This window comes from Canis lupus, chromosome 12 (assembly GCF_011100685.1).
Source record: "Canis lupus familiaris isolate Mischka breed German Shepherd chromosome 12, alternate assembly UU_Cfam_GSD_1.0, whole genome shotgun sequence".
Lineage (NCBI taxonomy): Eukaryota > Metazoa > Chordata > Mammalia > Carnivora > Canidae > Canis > Canis lupus.
The window spans coordinates 60,225,234-60,242,321 of NC_049233.1; the positions used below are offsets into that span (position 1 = coordinate 60,225,234).

The following is a 17,088-nucleotide window of genomic DNA, read 5'->3' on the forward strand; positions in this document are numbered from 1 at the left end:
GGGAACAGTGACTTGATAGGTTCCCATTGCCTTATAGTTTCATCTGGAAAGAGCTGGAACAAATAAATGCATTTTTCAGTGTTGTCTCTGAAAAGGGTAAGATTCTCAAGTGTCTTTACCATCTTTTGCTGGTTTACATTATCTGGATGAGGGCATAGATCTTTGTTTCTTTGTTGTGTAAGCCTATAAAACAGTACCTGCATTCTATGTGCCCTCTAATATTTGTCGAACACATGAATTCTACATCTGAAAATGTGATGGTGCAGCAAGATTTATAAAGAAAACACATAAATTTTAGAGCTAATAATGAATATGACATTTTACATTATCAAATGTGATGACCTCATTAAACAAATGTGAGTAATCCAGGATAATGGGAAGTAAGATTTGAAAAGAATGTGTGAGAACTTTGCAATGTAGCACAGGTATTTTATTTATTATTGTTTTTTGTTTCAAATTTTTATTTAAATTCTAGTTAACATAGAATGTACTATTGGTTTCAGAAATCGAATTTAGTGATTGATCACTTACATATAACACCCAGTGCTCATCACAAGTGTCCTCCTTAATGCCCATCATCCATCTAGCCCATCCTCTACCCACCTCCTCTCCATCAACCCTCAGTTTGTTTTCTGTAGCTAAAAGTCTCTTATAGTTTTCCTCCCTCTCCTTTTTCTCTCCTACCCCTATGTTCATCTGTTTTGTTTCTTAAATTCCACATATGAGTGAAGTCATATGGTATTTGTCTTTTTCTGACTGACTTGTTTTGCTTAGCATATTATACTCTAGCTCCATCTATGTCATTGCAAATGGCAAGATTTCGTTCTTTTTGATGTTTGAGAAATTTTCATACACACACACACACACACATCCCTTCCTCTTTATCCATTCATCAATCAATCATGTTTGGGCTCTTTCCATAATTTGCCTATTGTTGATAATGCTGCTAAAAACATCAGAGTGAAAGAGTCCCTTTGAATCAGTATTTTTTATATCCTTTAAGTAATGGCATTGTATCCTAGTAATGCCATTGATGGATCATGTGGTAGTTCTATTTTTAACTTTCTGAGGAAACTTCATATTGTTTCCCAGGGTGGCTGCACCAGTTTGCATTCCCGCCAACCCTTTCTTTGCATCTTCGCCAATATTTGTTGTTTTTCTATGTTGTTAATTGTAGCCATTCTGACAACTGTGAGGTGATATCTCATTGCAGTTTTGATTTGTTTTTCCCTGATGATAAGTCATGTTGAACATCTTTTCATCTGTCTGTGGGCCGTTTGTATATATTCTTTGGAAAAATGTCTATGCATGTCTCCTGCCCATTTCTTAATGGGATTATTTGTATTTTGGGTGTTAAGTTCAAAAAATCATTTATAATTTTGGATATTAACCCTTTATCAGATATGTCATTTGTAAAGATCTTCTCCCATTCCATAGGTTGCCTTTTAGTTTTGTTGAATATTTCCTTCACTGTGCAGAAGTTTTAGCACTGGCATTTTAATGATAGTCACATAATAGTACTCATAATTTCAAAATTTATAAAATAATTTTGTTTTCTATATACTGGAATACCTTAAACATAAGTTTTTTTTTATTTGTTCGCTTGTTTCATAAATACAATGTACCAGTGTACCAGTGTACTGGGAATATCTCTATCATACTCTCACTTTGAGGAAATGCTCACTAAAAAGAAATCAAAATAGTGTGTTATACAAATCCCAAAAACCCACTTGGTTATCTCAGGTTTGAAGACTATTTTTAAAAGAAAGATAATAGTTGAATCAGTTCTAAGGAACTCTCTGTTACAGTTTATTGAAGCATACAAAAAGAAATTTCCAATACCTTCTTACCCCTGACGCTCTTTACTAAAAGGTAGAGACTTATTAAGAAAATATAAAACAATTCAAAATACTGATATATAAGCTATATTTTAATGTAACTTTGAGGGAAATACCAGGCATAGCACTTAGAAATTCTATTTCCTCTCACTTTATGCTTATCATATAGATAAGATGAAAGAACAAAACAAATTAAACTATAAGCCGTAGGATGTAAATCTTTTTTCTTTTATCTGTTCAACTAGCTGATCAGATTAACTCTTGTCCTGAAGAAAGCTGAGTTTTTGTGGAAAATATTCATTGATATTGGCATGAGATGTTATGTTGTATTATATTTCTAAGTGGGATCCTTTTTTTTAGTGTGTAGATTGGTGGGGTATAATATATATTATTGTTTTTATTAAAGTAATTGTTTTAAATGAGGCAATGGCACATGATAAATGTCTAACTTTTATAAAGACATTCTTGGTATTTTATTTTATTTTTTAAAGATTGTATTTATTTATTTGACAGAGAGAGAAAGAGAGAGGAAGAACAAGTAGTGGAACAAGTAGTGGAAGCAGGTTGAGAGAGAGAGAGAGAAGCAGACTCCCTGCTGAGCAGAGATCCTGGTGTAGGACTTGATCCCGGGACCCTGGGGTCTTGACCTGAGCCTAAGGCAGGAACTTTACTGACTGAGCCACTCAGGTGCCCCCATTCTAGGAATTTTAATGTAAAATTATCAGTACATAGGAACAAAAATTCAAAATATCTGAAAAATACCATGATATAGCAAAATGATAGACCAAGAAGACGATTTTTAGCATATTCTTCATTTTCATGCCAAACAATACTAATTTTTATTTATTTTTTCAAAAAATACTAATTTAAAATTATTAAACTCTCATTATCACTAAAAGATATTTAATGCATATAGCATATGTTTTATTCTTAGCCTAATTCTGAATGAGATAAATTTGAAAACAGTAATGTAAAGGGATAATATTCAAATCACTTGCCTGCAATATATAATATATATATATATATATATATATATTGTTTCTCTTATTCAGATAACTTGTTTTCTTCTCTTTGACATGATAATGTGAAGTTCTTCAGTGAATTGTATTTTATTCATTCATAACATAGCATAAAATTAAAATATTTTTGAGATCCAGTACATTATGAGTACGTCTTAACTCTCGTATAAAACATCATCAGAGAAGTGTAATCTAGAAAGAGGCTCTCATACTTCACTCCCTTAAATACTTTACTTCTGAGAAAAATATTCCAGGTGGTAATTTATGATTCGCCCAGTCATACCTCTACTAGAAGTATGGCTTCATGAATTATTTATACTTATTTAGTCATTAATAAGCACAAGGACATGTAACCCTAGTACTTGAATGAGATTCTGATTTCCCATAAACTTTCAACCAATATCATAATCTGCATTTTTCAACTAGTTAATTAGCATTTGCCTTTTATATCATCATTGTTCAAGCATATTGAAGATTATTTGTAATACATCACATTTCCTTAGTTTCAACAGATTGTTTAATCACACACCAAAAAAAAAAAAAACACTCAGGTATGAAAAAATGTTATTTGAGGCTCTTGTTCTTTTCACAGCAAGAGTTAATGAGATAAATATATTCAAAGCAGAGCAATGTGGTCTCAGGTTCTGGAAATTTAGGTCAGTACCAGATTCCCCAAGATTTTGAGTTTATATTCTGCAGGAGCCATAATCTATAGTGAAAATTTCATCTTTACTAATACTGTAAATGTTATTAAAGAGAGGAATTCCCTTTGCTTCCATTGTTGTTCAGATTGTCAGATGTTGTCATTGGGGCACATGTGGGTAAGTGCAGGAGGTTAAAATGGAAAATACTTTGTCTTTTCTGGAGTAAGAAATCAGAAATATTTTTAAAAATTACATGCATTTTCCTTTACCCCTCGAAAGTCCATGCAGTCTCTTGTTAGCCTGCCAGGCCCCCTCCAGTGTTACTCATCCAGGGGCCTGCCATCACCATTCATCATTCTGAGTATGATGAGAACTGCCCAAAGTGTGTGAGATCGCTGAATGACTCCAATATAAGCTATTTAATTAGGGAAGCTCTGTTTACACAAAAATACTTCAGTGGAGCAATCAACAATGATGTGAAGGTAAATGCTAAATAAGCATAAGCTGGTTTAATTAAGCTTGGGGTGACATTATATCCTTTTCAGTTTTCCTACTGTAGCAATGTTATTTCGACGTAGCATTTACTATATGGTAGATTTTTGAAGCTGTAAGTGTTCTTACTCTTAAGTTGACTGAACTTCCTATTTCATTCAGAAGAATTTAAGAAAAAAAAAAAAACAGCTCTAGATGGGATAGAGCAAAAAAAAAGGCAATCACTGCAGTTTTCATTAAGGAATATTTAAAATGTGTGAGCAGTTGCAGTCTCTTGCCTTTTAATTCACCATAGGTGATCATCTGTTTATCTGAACAGGGAGCATTTCCCCTTAATGGCATTTTATGCTGCATTACCTCCCTTCTCACTGCCCAGACTAAAAGCCTTCTTGGCTTCTCCCTTTCAAATGTGGAGTGCACATTGCACTTTGAGGACCAGGCCGACTCAGCAGTCCATGAGCTGGGACGAAAGCAGCAGTCTAGAAAAAAATCCATTATGGCCAGTTGGGGTTATTTTGCTTTGCTGTGTTTAATTTGGTAGAAATATTGTAGAGTGACTGAAGGGTCTCATTAAAACTAATTTTTTTTTAAGATTTTACTTATTTATTTAAGAGAGAGAGGGAGCACAAGCAGGGGGAGTGGCAGGCAGAGAGAGAGAGAGAAAAGCAGGCTCCCCTCAGAACAGGGAGCCCAACTCAGGACTTGAACCCAGGATCCTGGGATCATGACCTGAGCTAAAGCCGAAGGCAGATATTTAACTGACTGAGCCACCCAGGCAACCATTATTTCTGTTTTTAACGAGTTAGTGGCATGCTTCATTCATTAGTTCCTCATGAATTTAGTAACCTATATGAAGTGTCAACCGAGAAGGGCATGGAGGGATTGTGTTCATACCTGTGCATATTGTTGATGCTAAATTTTTCTATAATATCATTTGTTCCCATTTTCCTTGTTGAGGTAAATCAATAGTTTCATGTAGTCAGTGAATAATGATTTCTGGAAACAAAATGCAAATTAACTTAGATATATCATAATCATACAACTACTGACATATATATATATATAATACATGAAGTCTACAAGGCAGAAATATAAAAATGAAGTAGAGATTAATATAAAGTGGATGTGTTTACAGTGGTTTTTAATAATAAGGTTAGATTTAAGATAATTTTTTACAAGATTTATTTATTTATTTTTGAGAGAGAGAGAGAGAGAGAGAGAGAAAGAGAGGAAGGGGCAGAGGGAGAGAATCTTTAAGCAAATTCCCTGATGAGTGCGGAGCCCAATGCAGGACCAGGGCACAGGACCCATGAGATAGAGACCTAAGCAGAGACCTAGAGCCAGACGCTTAACCTGTTGAGCCACCCAGGCACCCCTAAAGATAATTTTATCACACACAAAAATGCTATATGCATTTTATTTCTGTCATATTTACTTGTTTAATTATAAGACTATAGGATATAGTCTTATTTCACAATAGAATTTAATTTTAATTTAATAGGTTATTAATGTTATGTTTATAAACTGTTTTATGATGTATTTTATATTAATGATTACAAAATAGCAGTAGTCCTATTAATGACTCTCAAGCAATTTTTATCTTGTTATAATAATCTTATGCATAATTAGCCTGAAGTAAAAAAAAAATGTTGCACTAGGTTGTATCATTGACTCTTTATGGTAGAAGTAGTCCACTATGACACATGAACAACATGAAATTCCTTTCTTCACTTCTATATTCTAATGTTAAATGCATGAGATCTCACTTCTGCTTTATTTCTTGTTCTTTGATGAAGCGAGAGATATAGAATTGGTACTAGGGGAGGCATGTTGTTTATTTAAGGCAGATGCCAGTGTTTATAAAAATAGAAATCAGTATGAGAAGCATGTTTTTTCCCTGTTTTGCTCACCATCCATTTCTAGAATTCCCAATTCATCATATAATAAGTACTGTAATATTCATCATTATAGATGCATAAAATTGCCGGCCTTCAGTTCTTCAGCTTTACTGAAATGAATGAATACATTTGTCTTCATTAGTTGAACATAATGCACAAAAATTGATGCAAATTATTCATCTTTCTGCAGGTCAAACCTTCCATTAAAATGCATTCTATTTTTTCATTGCATAAGCAGCATAATTTTAATGTTGGTGAAGTGATTTTGCAAGGCTAAATCAAGATCTAATAATTTTCAGATCCTGAATTAAACAAAAAGAGTCAAATTACACTTGTAGAAGTTGTATATTCCTGGCATATTGTTAAAGTCTAGATTTCATGTCACTGAAAACAGATGAGAGACTCAGTAAGCTATGCCTGCTCCACAGACATCGTCAATAGACTATGCATGCTAGAATCTAGGAAGTTTCCAGAGGGAATTTGATGATTTATAAGCACTGGTGTGAGCAGTCTTCATTAATATTGTACATGCTGACCAAATGGTGCCCAAACATTACATAAATGGGTAATTCTCACAAAAACAGAGTTACTTCTGATAGATTTTCTGTGTAAACCTTAGATTATTCCGTTCATTTAGTTAGTGTCTTGTGCTGATTAGCCCAAAGCCATGGGTTCAAACTCTAGTATAGATTAGCTAGCCAGATTGACTATGCCACATTGTTATCCTTTGGTTAGTACGACTAAGTAAGATCAATGAATCATTCTTATTCAAAAAAAGAAAAAAATCAAAGCACTGAGGTAAAATGTGTAAATTCTAAATTCCAAAGATGAATAGCTTGCATTTGCTGGCCCTTATATGAGAGGCATTTCCTAACACACTGTATGGAATATGTGGCCTTTGTAGTCAGATGACTTATGTACTAATCCTAGTTCCACCTGAGTGTTCCAGGTGTCTTAATTGAAGTTATTGAGCCTCTCTGAGACTCAGTGTCCTTATCTGTAAATGGGGAGGAATCATGTCTACATAATTGGGATTGTAATAAGGATTAAACATATTACATTTATAGCATTGGCATAAGAACATATGTACCACAAAGAATTACAAAGGACTGTCTTGAGTTATGGAAAGGACATATCTGTGGTTTTAAAGTTATTTATATCTTATATTTTTGCTTTCTATTCTTTATACATTCAGACATATTAAATTTATCATAGATAAGACAGATTATTTATATGACCCATTCCTAACCAATTAGAAGTGTTTCTCAGGGTGCCTGGGTGGCTCAATTGGTTAAGCTTCTGACTCTGTTTCATATCAGGTCATGATCTTATGGGTCCTGGGATGGAGCCCTGGGTCAGGCTCCATGCTCGCCAGGGAGTTTGCTTGAAGATTCTCTCCCTCTGTCTTTTCTCCCACTCCTGCCTGTGTTTTCTCTCTTTCTATCTCTCTCTCTCTCTGTAGTAAAATAAATAAAAATAAAAATAAAAATAAACACATCTTTTTTTAAGAAAAGGAAATGATTTTCTATGGAATTTGATTAGGGTTTTACCATCACTTAATCCGTATACTATAGTTAGCTAAGCATAGATTTGGGGGAAGAAGGTGATTGATAAAGATGAGGCAATTTCAATTGTAGAGCATTATGTAAATAAGTAAAATGAAGTTTTTCCTTCTCTAAACATTTCCTGAATCTTCAGTGAACTGAATTCCAAGATGTATTCAAAGAAGATTATCTCTAAATATATGTATTCTTCCTTGGTATTTGGTTAATCTATTAGAAATTTTATTATGCTTTAATCTGTTTGGCTCTGTAAAGTAATGAACAAAAATATAGATATGCATCATCCCCTGTCTTAAGAAGACAAATGTGAAAAACGAATTTAACACCAAATAGTGAAAATACAAGATGGGCAAGTGGTCTGTTATGAAATGCAGAGACTCAGTGGGTAAATTTCAGTGAGGGGAAAGCAGTCAGGCCAAACTTGAGCTCCACCTTAAAGGATAGATACTTATTCTCTTCAGAAAGTTATCCTCTCTCCTAATTTGGGGGTTCTTTTTTTAAAGATATATTATTTATTTATTTATTTATTTATTTATTTATTTGAGAGAGAGAAGTGAGCAAGAGCAGGGGAACAGCACAGGGAGAGGAAGAGGGAGAGGGAGAAGCAGGCTCCCCACTGAGCAGGGAGCCCAACATGCAGCTCAACCCCAGGACCCTGGGATCATGACCTGAGCTGACGTCTGTCACTTAACCCACTGAGTCACCCAGGCCTCCCCAGTTTTGGGGTTCTTGGTGATTAACTACAATGATAAATTTATTTAAAATGATCCGACTTTTGTAGTTTGTTCATTACAGTTTGATATTAGATTTAGAATGAAAACAGCAAAGTTAGGAAGGTATTCCTGGCATTTCCATTACTACTATTCAAGTGATTACCATGCAGATGCAAAATTGTAAGGAAGGCAGGGATTCTGGGATAAAAGTATTTCTATTTTCATATTTAGTTTCAGATTTTTGTGATTTAATACCCAGAGAAGAAATGTGACTACAAATCTACTTCACCAGCTACTTTTAAATAATATATATGAAAGACGTCAGAACCAGTGAAGATAGTTTACTTTTTCATTATATGCTGATAATATTTGCCCTTCTTATTCTTTCCACATAGGCTAGGGAATATTCAGAATATTAATAAAAGACAACTGGCTAAAACTCATACTCTATAATTTGAATTTTTTATTGATACAGTGTGTGTGCCTCCTATAAGCATCTCCTTTTGTGATCTTAGATACTTGAATATTCTTCAGAGGATTCTTCAAATATTCCTTCAAATAGAATACATTTACATTGCTTTTCTATGGAGGTCATAAAGACATTGCTTTTTGAGGTCTACAACAGAGGAAAAATACACAACCTCTAACCGGTTTAAGCCAGTTATTGATTTTGAATCTACATGTTTAACTTTAAAATTTACTGTATCTACGCCCTTGGTGGTACATCCACTTGATATCTATACATGTATTTACTCCCTGAATCCATATAGTCTCTGCCTTATGTTTTTTTACTTTTCCTTTCTCATTTTTACATTAACAATGCATTTATCTTTGGCTCCATTCCATCATGACTCTGATATCTTGTACCTAGTTCTATCTTCTATATCTAGAAGAAATGAACTAAGTAGGTTTGGGATGCTTTCACTGTCATTTTTCTTTCTCACATATGCCTTCCTAAAGGAATATGTTAGAAAGAAAATATAAGAAAAGTAGTCAATAAGCAGCCAAAGAGTTATTTTCTGAACCCTTATTTTCAAAGTAATGCAACCCTTTTTTGTACTTACTCAGCAGACTAAAATAGTTCTATCTGTTACAGGATTCTATAATATTTTGTTCTTTATTATAATGATCCTCATATTTGTAAAAATTTATACAATGTTTGTGGTTTTTTGTTGCAGTGAAATCTCTAGAAGGGTAGGTCTCAAGTGACATTGTTCATCACTATATTCCTAGAATCTAGTACCTGTGCTAAGCAATATTTGTGCATGTCATTTAGTAAAGAAAAAACAAGCAGCAAGAACAACAACAACAACAACAACAACAACAAAACCACATGATTTATACATGGTCCTTGCCCCCAGAGCATTCATATCATCATCCAGGGGAAAAGAAATATGGAAAAACTTTAGAATATGATGCACCAAATGCTGTTTTGGAGTATCTACAATGTGCTATGGCACCAAAGAAAAGGGATCCTGTCTGTATATATATATATATATATATATATATATATATATATACAGTCAAGAAAAAATGTGCAAATATAGGGAAGAATGAACAGAAGTTTATCTGAATGAGAAGAAGTTCAAACAGAACATTGGAAGAAGTGGGGCTTTCTAGGCAATGAGATGTACAAGTAGTGTGTAATGCTAGCCAGTTAGGTGTAAGGAAAAGAGCATAAAATCAGAGAAACCTGTGATAGATTGAAGAAAAGGATTGTATGACACATTTAGGAATGGAGATTTTATTCTATAGCTCTAGAGCACCACTGAAAAATTTTAAACAAGAAAATGATGTTCCTAAATTTCTGATGTGGAAAGATTACAAAGTATCATGGAAAATGGATCACTTTTATCTGTCATTTACTATTCTGTGATTAAAATGTTGATAGTTTGATTTCAAGATAAGATTAATCTTCTTCTATTTCTATTATTCTTATTAGTGAATTCCTTAGACTCCTATCAAATTGAAGGTTTTTGATGGGATCCCTCAAAAGAAAATGCAAAGAGGAAGACAGTAACTCCACACCAATTTAGCTGTTACCTAACAGGAAGTGTGAAATGGGCTCCATAAAGATCTTTAGCTGCTACATAAATTAAATGCTTCATTTGAAATAAATGTATTATAATTATCAGACATAGATTAAAGATCTATATATAGTTTGGACTCATAAGAAATGACTAGATAACATTGCAAACATGAATGAGCAATTATTTAGTAATTAATGCATTCTTTTATTTATGCATGTGTACATCCAACAAATATGGTGTCTTTACTGTGTCCCAGGTATTATACCAACAAAGCAGATAAAACCCCTGTCCCTATGGAATTTATAGCTTGTTAGGGTAAATGAGCATTAAACAATCACAGAAGTTATTTTTTTGTTACAAACTGAGACAAATTCTAAGAGAAAATGAACAATGGTACTGTATAACAACGTTACTGACTCAATTAAATATAAAACTGGAAAAACAGCAATATAAAATTGAATATGAAATATAAATGTAAAATTTGTCATAGCACTTTTTCAAAACAAATGGGGGTAAGGAAAGTGTCCTTTAAGATAATAAAACCCATCTTCTGCCGAAGCAAAAACTCTGAGAGAATGTGATCTGGTTCTATCTTTATTGGAAGATTTTATCATGTAAAGAATGGTAAGGAGAGATACAGCTCTAAAAGCTCCTGAAATTTATTGGGCATTTATGGCACCTTGCACTCATCTCAGCATAGGAAGTAGGGAGCCATTTCATAAAATTTAACATTGCCAGCAGCACTATAATTTGAGAATGAAAGTTGAGGCTTCCAGCAGACACCCTCAGATCTTTTGGGCTAACCAGTCTTTTACTTATTAAGGCACTGACTGAGGGAAACTGTTGGCTGTTGATTAAATACAAGGACTGCATAAGAATTTTTAAACTTACTTGGCCTTATTTATTCCAGATGGTCAATACTAGAAGTGTGAAGTAAGACTGTTTCTGTACTCTACTTATTCTACTGAATTTAACAAGAGCCCGAGAAGATATCCAATATCAGAAATTTTACCCTTATTTTGGCTATAGCGTAATTGACATATTATAATTGATTCAATATTTCACTCAAAAAGCATTTGTTGAATGTTTACTGTATGACAGGCACTGTACTAGATGGTGGATGAAATGAGATCAATAGGGGATAGTTGAGGGATCCCTGGGTGGCGCAGCGGTTTGGCGCCTGCCTTTGGCCCAGGGCGCGATCCTGGAGACCCAGGATCGAATCCCACGTCGGGCTCCCGGTGCATGGAGCCTGCTTCTCCCTCTGCCTATGTCTCTGCCTCTCTCTCTCTCTCTCTCTCTGTGTGTGTGACTATCATAAATAAATAAAAATTTAAAAAAAAATAGGGGATAGTTGATTATCAGTAAGTGACGAGGGGCCTGGTCTTAAGCTACCACTTAAAGGACTTCAAGTTTTTGGGTATGTATCTTAAGAAACATTTATCAGATGAAACTCTTAAAGAAGAGGAATAACTCAGGAATTATTAAAGTTCTTTGAGTCAACTCCTTGGAGTCAATATGCTTAGTGATTATGGTATAGCCTCATACCCACAAGACATGTACACAACTATATTTCAGAAAGTTCACAATATCTTGAAGTAATGACCAGCTAGAAGAAATCTAAAATTATGAGTAATGTACTTCATAGAAATAGCTTCCCAGACTCAGAGCGGCTACTATGATGTTACCTAATTCTAAGTCATTTACAGCACATAATATTATCATGATGACCTGGATAACTACAAAATATAAAATAAAAGAAAAGAAACTGAAGTCCTCTAGGAAGTGGACAGAAAGGGTTAGTCATTAAGAAAAAGAGCAATACTTAGCCCCTCAGAACATTTAATAAAATGTTTGAAAGATTTGAGTACAGTTAGGAAGAATGAAGGCTATGTACTTTTGCCTCCCAAATTGTTTTTTTTTAATCAACTTGATATACAAATATATTTAAGTAACTCTTACAACTCTCGATTCCCAAAAGTATATTATAAAAGGAACTTGAAAGCCAGGTGTGGAGACATGTTTTAAGACAAGCAGTGTGATGTGACTTTTTATGAGCTGATGCTTCATGAAGCATATAGAGCAATAATTGAAAAAGAGCATACAAAAGAAAAAAGATGTAACTTAATGACCTATGGTGTAATGATGTGTAAATTCAAAGATAGAGAGGACGATTTCTAAGCAGGGACAAACAGGAAGATCTATCTAACAAGGAACAACATATTCTTGACAGAGTACTGATGTAATAAGAGTAGTAATTATTGGGGCACCTGGATGGCTCAAATGGCTCAGATGGTTAAGTGTCTGACTTTGGCTCGTGATCTTCAGGTGCTGGGATTAAGCCATACTTCCTTGGGCTCCCTGCTCAGTGGGGGCATCTGCTTCTCCCTCGTCCGCCTGACCATCCCCACCACCCCCAGCTCCTGCTCTCTTTCTCTCTCAAACAAATACATAAAATCTTATAAAAAAGAGAAGCAATTATTGTTATCTAAGACAGTACTTTTCAAGTTGAAGTTAAAATAAAATAATTGAAGTGGATGTTAACAGATGTGCAGGAAAAAAATTCCTTAAAGATAATTTAATCAATTTAAGCAAGCTTTTTAAAAACTTTTTTCCCCCTTTTTTAATGAGTAGATGGAAGCCTGTGTTTCCTTCTATATAATGTAAATTTATAAGAGATGTATTTGTTATGGCGTATTCTTCAAGCTTATCTGACCGAGCAGTCCTTTAAAAATGAAACATAGATGTACATTTACCAAAAAAAAGAAGTCTGTGGGGAAAATCTAGTTTGGGAAATATTGGTGTAATGAGCTTTAGAAAGCAAAGGTAATCTTGTTACTGACCTTTGTAATTGATTAAAGCATACAGAGAAGCCTGATTTGAAAGTAGAGAAACTTTTGGCTGGATGGATAGGAGATTGCCAGTATATGGATAATGTGATTTTAGCATATTTCACTAAAGCATGTCAAATATTAGATAACTTGCTGTGCAACCTTTAAAGAAAAACTGTCAATCAGTTTGCCTCCCCAGGAATTAAACATAATGCTGACTTCATTTGTTTTTATCATTTATCTACTATCTGGAAGTTCCAAAATAGAAGGAAATGTTGGTACACACTTAAAATTGCAAGTTTGTGAAGAAAAGGACAATCAAATATGCAAATCAATAAATTGTGTATCGACTTAGAATCAAGTATATATAATAACATGTGGCTTTCCTATTACAAGTAAGAAATTTAAAATGGTAGGAAGGAAGGCAAGGAGGAAGGGTAGGGAAGAGAGAAGGGTAAGAAAAGAAAAGAAGGGTTGCAGGGAAGAGAAAGGAAGGAAAAGAATGAAAGGACAGAGAGGGCAAGAAGAACAAAAAGAGGAAAATATGAGAGCAGAGGAAAGGCAAAGGAATAGAAGAGCCATTAAAGAAGGAGGAGAGAAGGAAAGAAGGAAGGAAGGAAGGAAGGAAGGAAGGAAGGAAGGAAGGAAGGAAGGAAGGAAGGAAGGAAGGAGGAAGGGAGGAAGGAAGGGGGAATCCATTCAATTTACTAAACCCAGCAAGTTAGCACTGAAATACTCGGTGAGATTTGTATTAATTGTTTATAATAATCATGGTTTATTATTAAGGAGCTTTTAACTGTTGGGAGGGATGTTAATGAAGTTACAATTTTATGAAAATTGTTTCATTTGCTTCTTTTTTCCTTCCTTCCTTCCTTCCTTCCTTCCTTCCTTCCTTCCTTCCTTCCTTCCTTCCTTCCTTCCTTTTGTAAGCTGCAACATTTTCTATCTGGTAAATGGGGTCTTTTGGAAACGTAAAAAATACATTTTTTAAACATAAGAGTCCCTTTCTGTCAGTATGGATTATATGTTTAAATAACCAAAGAAAATCTCATTGTGAGCAGGAAAATAAAAGAACCAAAAATCAGAGATTTCCTAGTGAAAACTGAAAGGCTAAATTCAGCTCTAAGAGGTTATTGGCATATCCTGCCTTTTTTTTTTCAAAAAATGATTTATTTGCCAATATTTTATTTTTTTTTTATTTATTTTTTTATTTTTTTTTATTGGTGTTCAATTTACTAACATACAGAATAACACCCAGTGCCCGTCACCCATTCACTCCCACCCCCCGCCCTCCTCCCCTTCTACCACCCCTAGTTCGTTTCCCAGAGTTAGCAGTCTTTACGTTCTGTCTCCCTTTCTGATATTTCCCACACATTTCTTCTCCCTTCCCTTATTTTCCCTTTCACTATTATTTATATTCCCCAAATGAATGAGAACATATAATGTTTGTCCTTCTCCGACTGACTTACTTCACTCAGCATAATACCCTCCAGTTCCATCCACGTTGAAGCAAATGGTGGGTATTTGTCATTTCTAATAGCTAATGTAGAGAATTTTAGAATGGTTCATGTGTTACCACAAAAAAAATAAAATAAAATATCTGGTAACTTTGTGTTGAAACTCTCAGTTTTAATAAAAGTGGAGTGAAAGTTATCCACTGTGGATGTTGCAATTTTTCAGATATTTTTGTCTAAACTACTTCTTCATTCATTTATGGCTGTCTGTCCTTTTAGCATTTGAGGATTGACTTTTAGGTACAATAGTATGTGTTATAATAGACAAATTTATCATTTCTTCAGTAGTTCTCTCATCGATCTTAGAGTCCTCTTGTGAAAATACACACCTTCCTCGGAGGTAGCTTCTCTGGTTGCCACTCAATGCTCCCAGAGTTCCTTGCTTGCCAGCATATAGATTGAAGCTGGGTTGGTGTTTGGGCAAAACATAAGCTCTATCTATCTAACTAATGGCTGTTCACTTCATTAGAGCTAAGCGCATGGCTGTTCATGTCACAAGGAGAATGAAATATACTTTTGTTCTTTGATTTCAATGTGTCTTTGAGATTTTTCAACTAGATGAAATTTCAGCCCATCTTTGACTTCAACTTGTATTTGTATAGAAATGCTTTCCCAGGAGCATCAAATGATGTACCAAAAAAGTAATGATTTGTTGTTGAATTATTGTTTCTTTAAAACATAATTCCTTGAACTAAATTGATGGCAGGATGACAGGTAAAACATGGCAAGGATTTACTGTCATCAGTTATGGTCCCTATATTTTATTTTGTTAAAAACCTCAAAATGAGGTACATTCACTTTGTAGCTTTGATTTAAACCAAATTCCATTTACACATTACTATATTTATTTTGGAAAACATGTTTGGGATGTTTGTTTACTAGCAATGGGAAATTTTTGTGTTTACTGTAAGTGTTGGAAATAGGAAGCTCAGCCAAGCAAGAAATCAAGGTGTATCTATCATTTGTTGAAAAGTGAGTTGCTTTTGTTTGTCTGTGCTTTATTTTGAGAATGTAGAGGAGAATATTGTGTTTGAAGATATTAGAATAAACACCCCAGTGCAGTTTAATGGGTATGGTAAGTCAACAATAAAATAATAGTCTTTGAGTATTGTTCAAGACCATAAATAAACTGACTCAAAATATTTCTTAGCTGGATCAAGAATTTTCCGTATTTGAAAGTCTACTTTTCAAGTCACTATCATCCCAAATTTTGCTTACACTTGTATTTCCAAAAGAGAAACCACATTTTATATTGGTCACATGTGGCCATTTTCACAAGTGCTGTCAGCACAAAATCTGCTTCAGATGCTATATATTTTAATTAATTTGAAGAACTGAAAATCTGCTTAAAGATTTTTTCCTCAATCAAATATTTATTTTGCAGAGAATATATATGGTTAATCAGAATGGTAATTCAAAGTCAAGATGACCTTGAAGCTGGTGGTAGGTTAGATGCAGTGAATTAATGAAAACTGGATAGCCAAGCACATGGCCTTTAATTTATGGTTTTTATTTTATTTTTTATTTTTTAAAGATTTTATTTATTTATTCATGAGAGACACAGGGAGAGAGAAGCAGAGACACAAGCAGAGAGAGAAGCAGGCTCCATGCAGGGAGCCTAATGTGGGACTCGATCCTGGGTCTCCAAGATCAGGCCCTGGGCTGAAGGTGGCACTAAACCGCTGAGCCACCCGGGCTGCCCAATTTATGGTTTTTAAATACATGTCAGAGAGACTGAAGGTTGTTACTCTTGCATTATGTTAGGAATACCTCAGTCAGACGTTATTCTCCTCATAATATAAAACATTTGTTGAGGACCTACTATGTGAGAGAATATTGAGAAAAGAGAATTATGTGAGAAAATATTGAGATGATAGATGATAGGACATAGATGATAGATAGATATACATAAATAGATAAATATCATGTATACTAGAGATTTTATAATATATATAGGAAAATAAGTCATATCCTGAAAGGTAAATGATAATAATGCTAATACTAGGTGACCTACGCTGAGTGTCCAGTTAGTGATCAAGGTAGAAGGTAATATGGGCGAGGTTTATCCATTGAGACCTGAAGTGGCTTGAGGGGCAAATTTTAAAGTGAATATTTTCATCAGAGTAGCATTTGGATGAGAGAATAGCTAAAACAGATGAATATCTACCCCTGTCAGCCTAAATACTAAATTTCATTTGTGTTGTTGCTTCCACTGGAGAGAACATTTTGCCCCAAAGCATAAAATAATAAATAAACTACCAAAAATCCTTACAACATATTACCAGGAGGGTTTTTGAAGGATCAAAGTCTGTACAGCCTGTTATTTCTGTTATTAGGGTTAAATAAAAAATAGAAGTGATTACTTATTATTCTCAAAGTATTAGCTACCCTTGAATACAGCTTGTTGATCATGATTGCCTTAAATTATTGCACATAATCCTGGATAACACAATTTTCCCCACAACTTTCCTAAAAATAGAGATTACTGGTTTATCAATGCTCTGTTTCAGTGTGGAATGATTCCTATACACTAGCTAAATATCCTTG

The 17,088-nt window shown here is 34.2% G+C and overlaps 1 protein-coding gene across 2 annotated transcripts in view; it reads left to right on the plus strand.

The window, feature by feature from the left end:
- GRIK2 (glutamate ionotropic receptor kainate type subunit 2) overlaps positions 1–17,088 on the plus strand; it is a 1,061,838-nt gene that overhangs the window by 1,030,056 nt on the left and 14,694 nt on the right. The gene's annotated exons all lie outside the window — the stretch shown is intronic.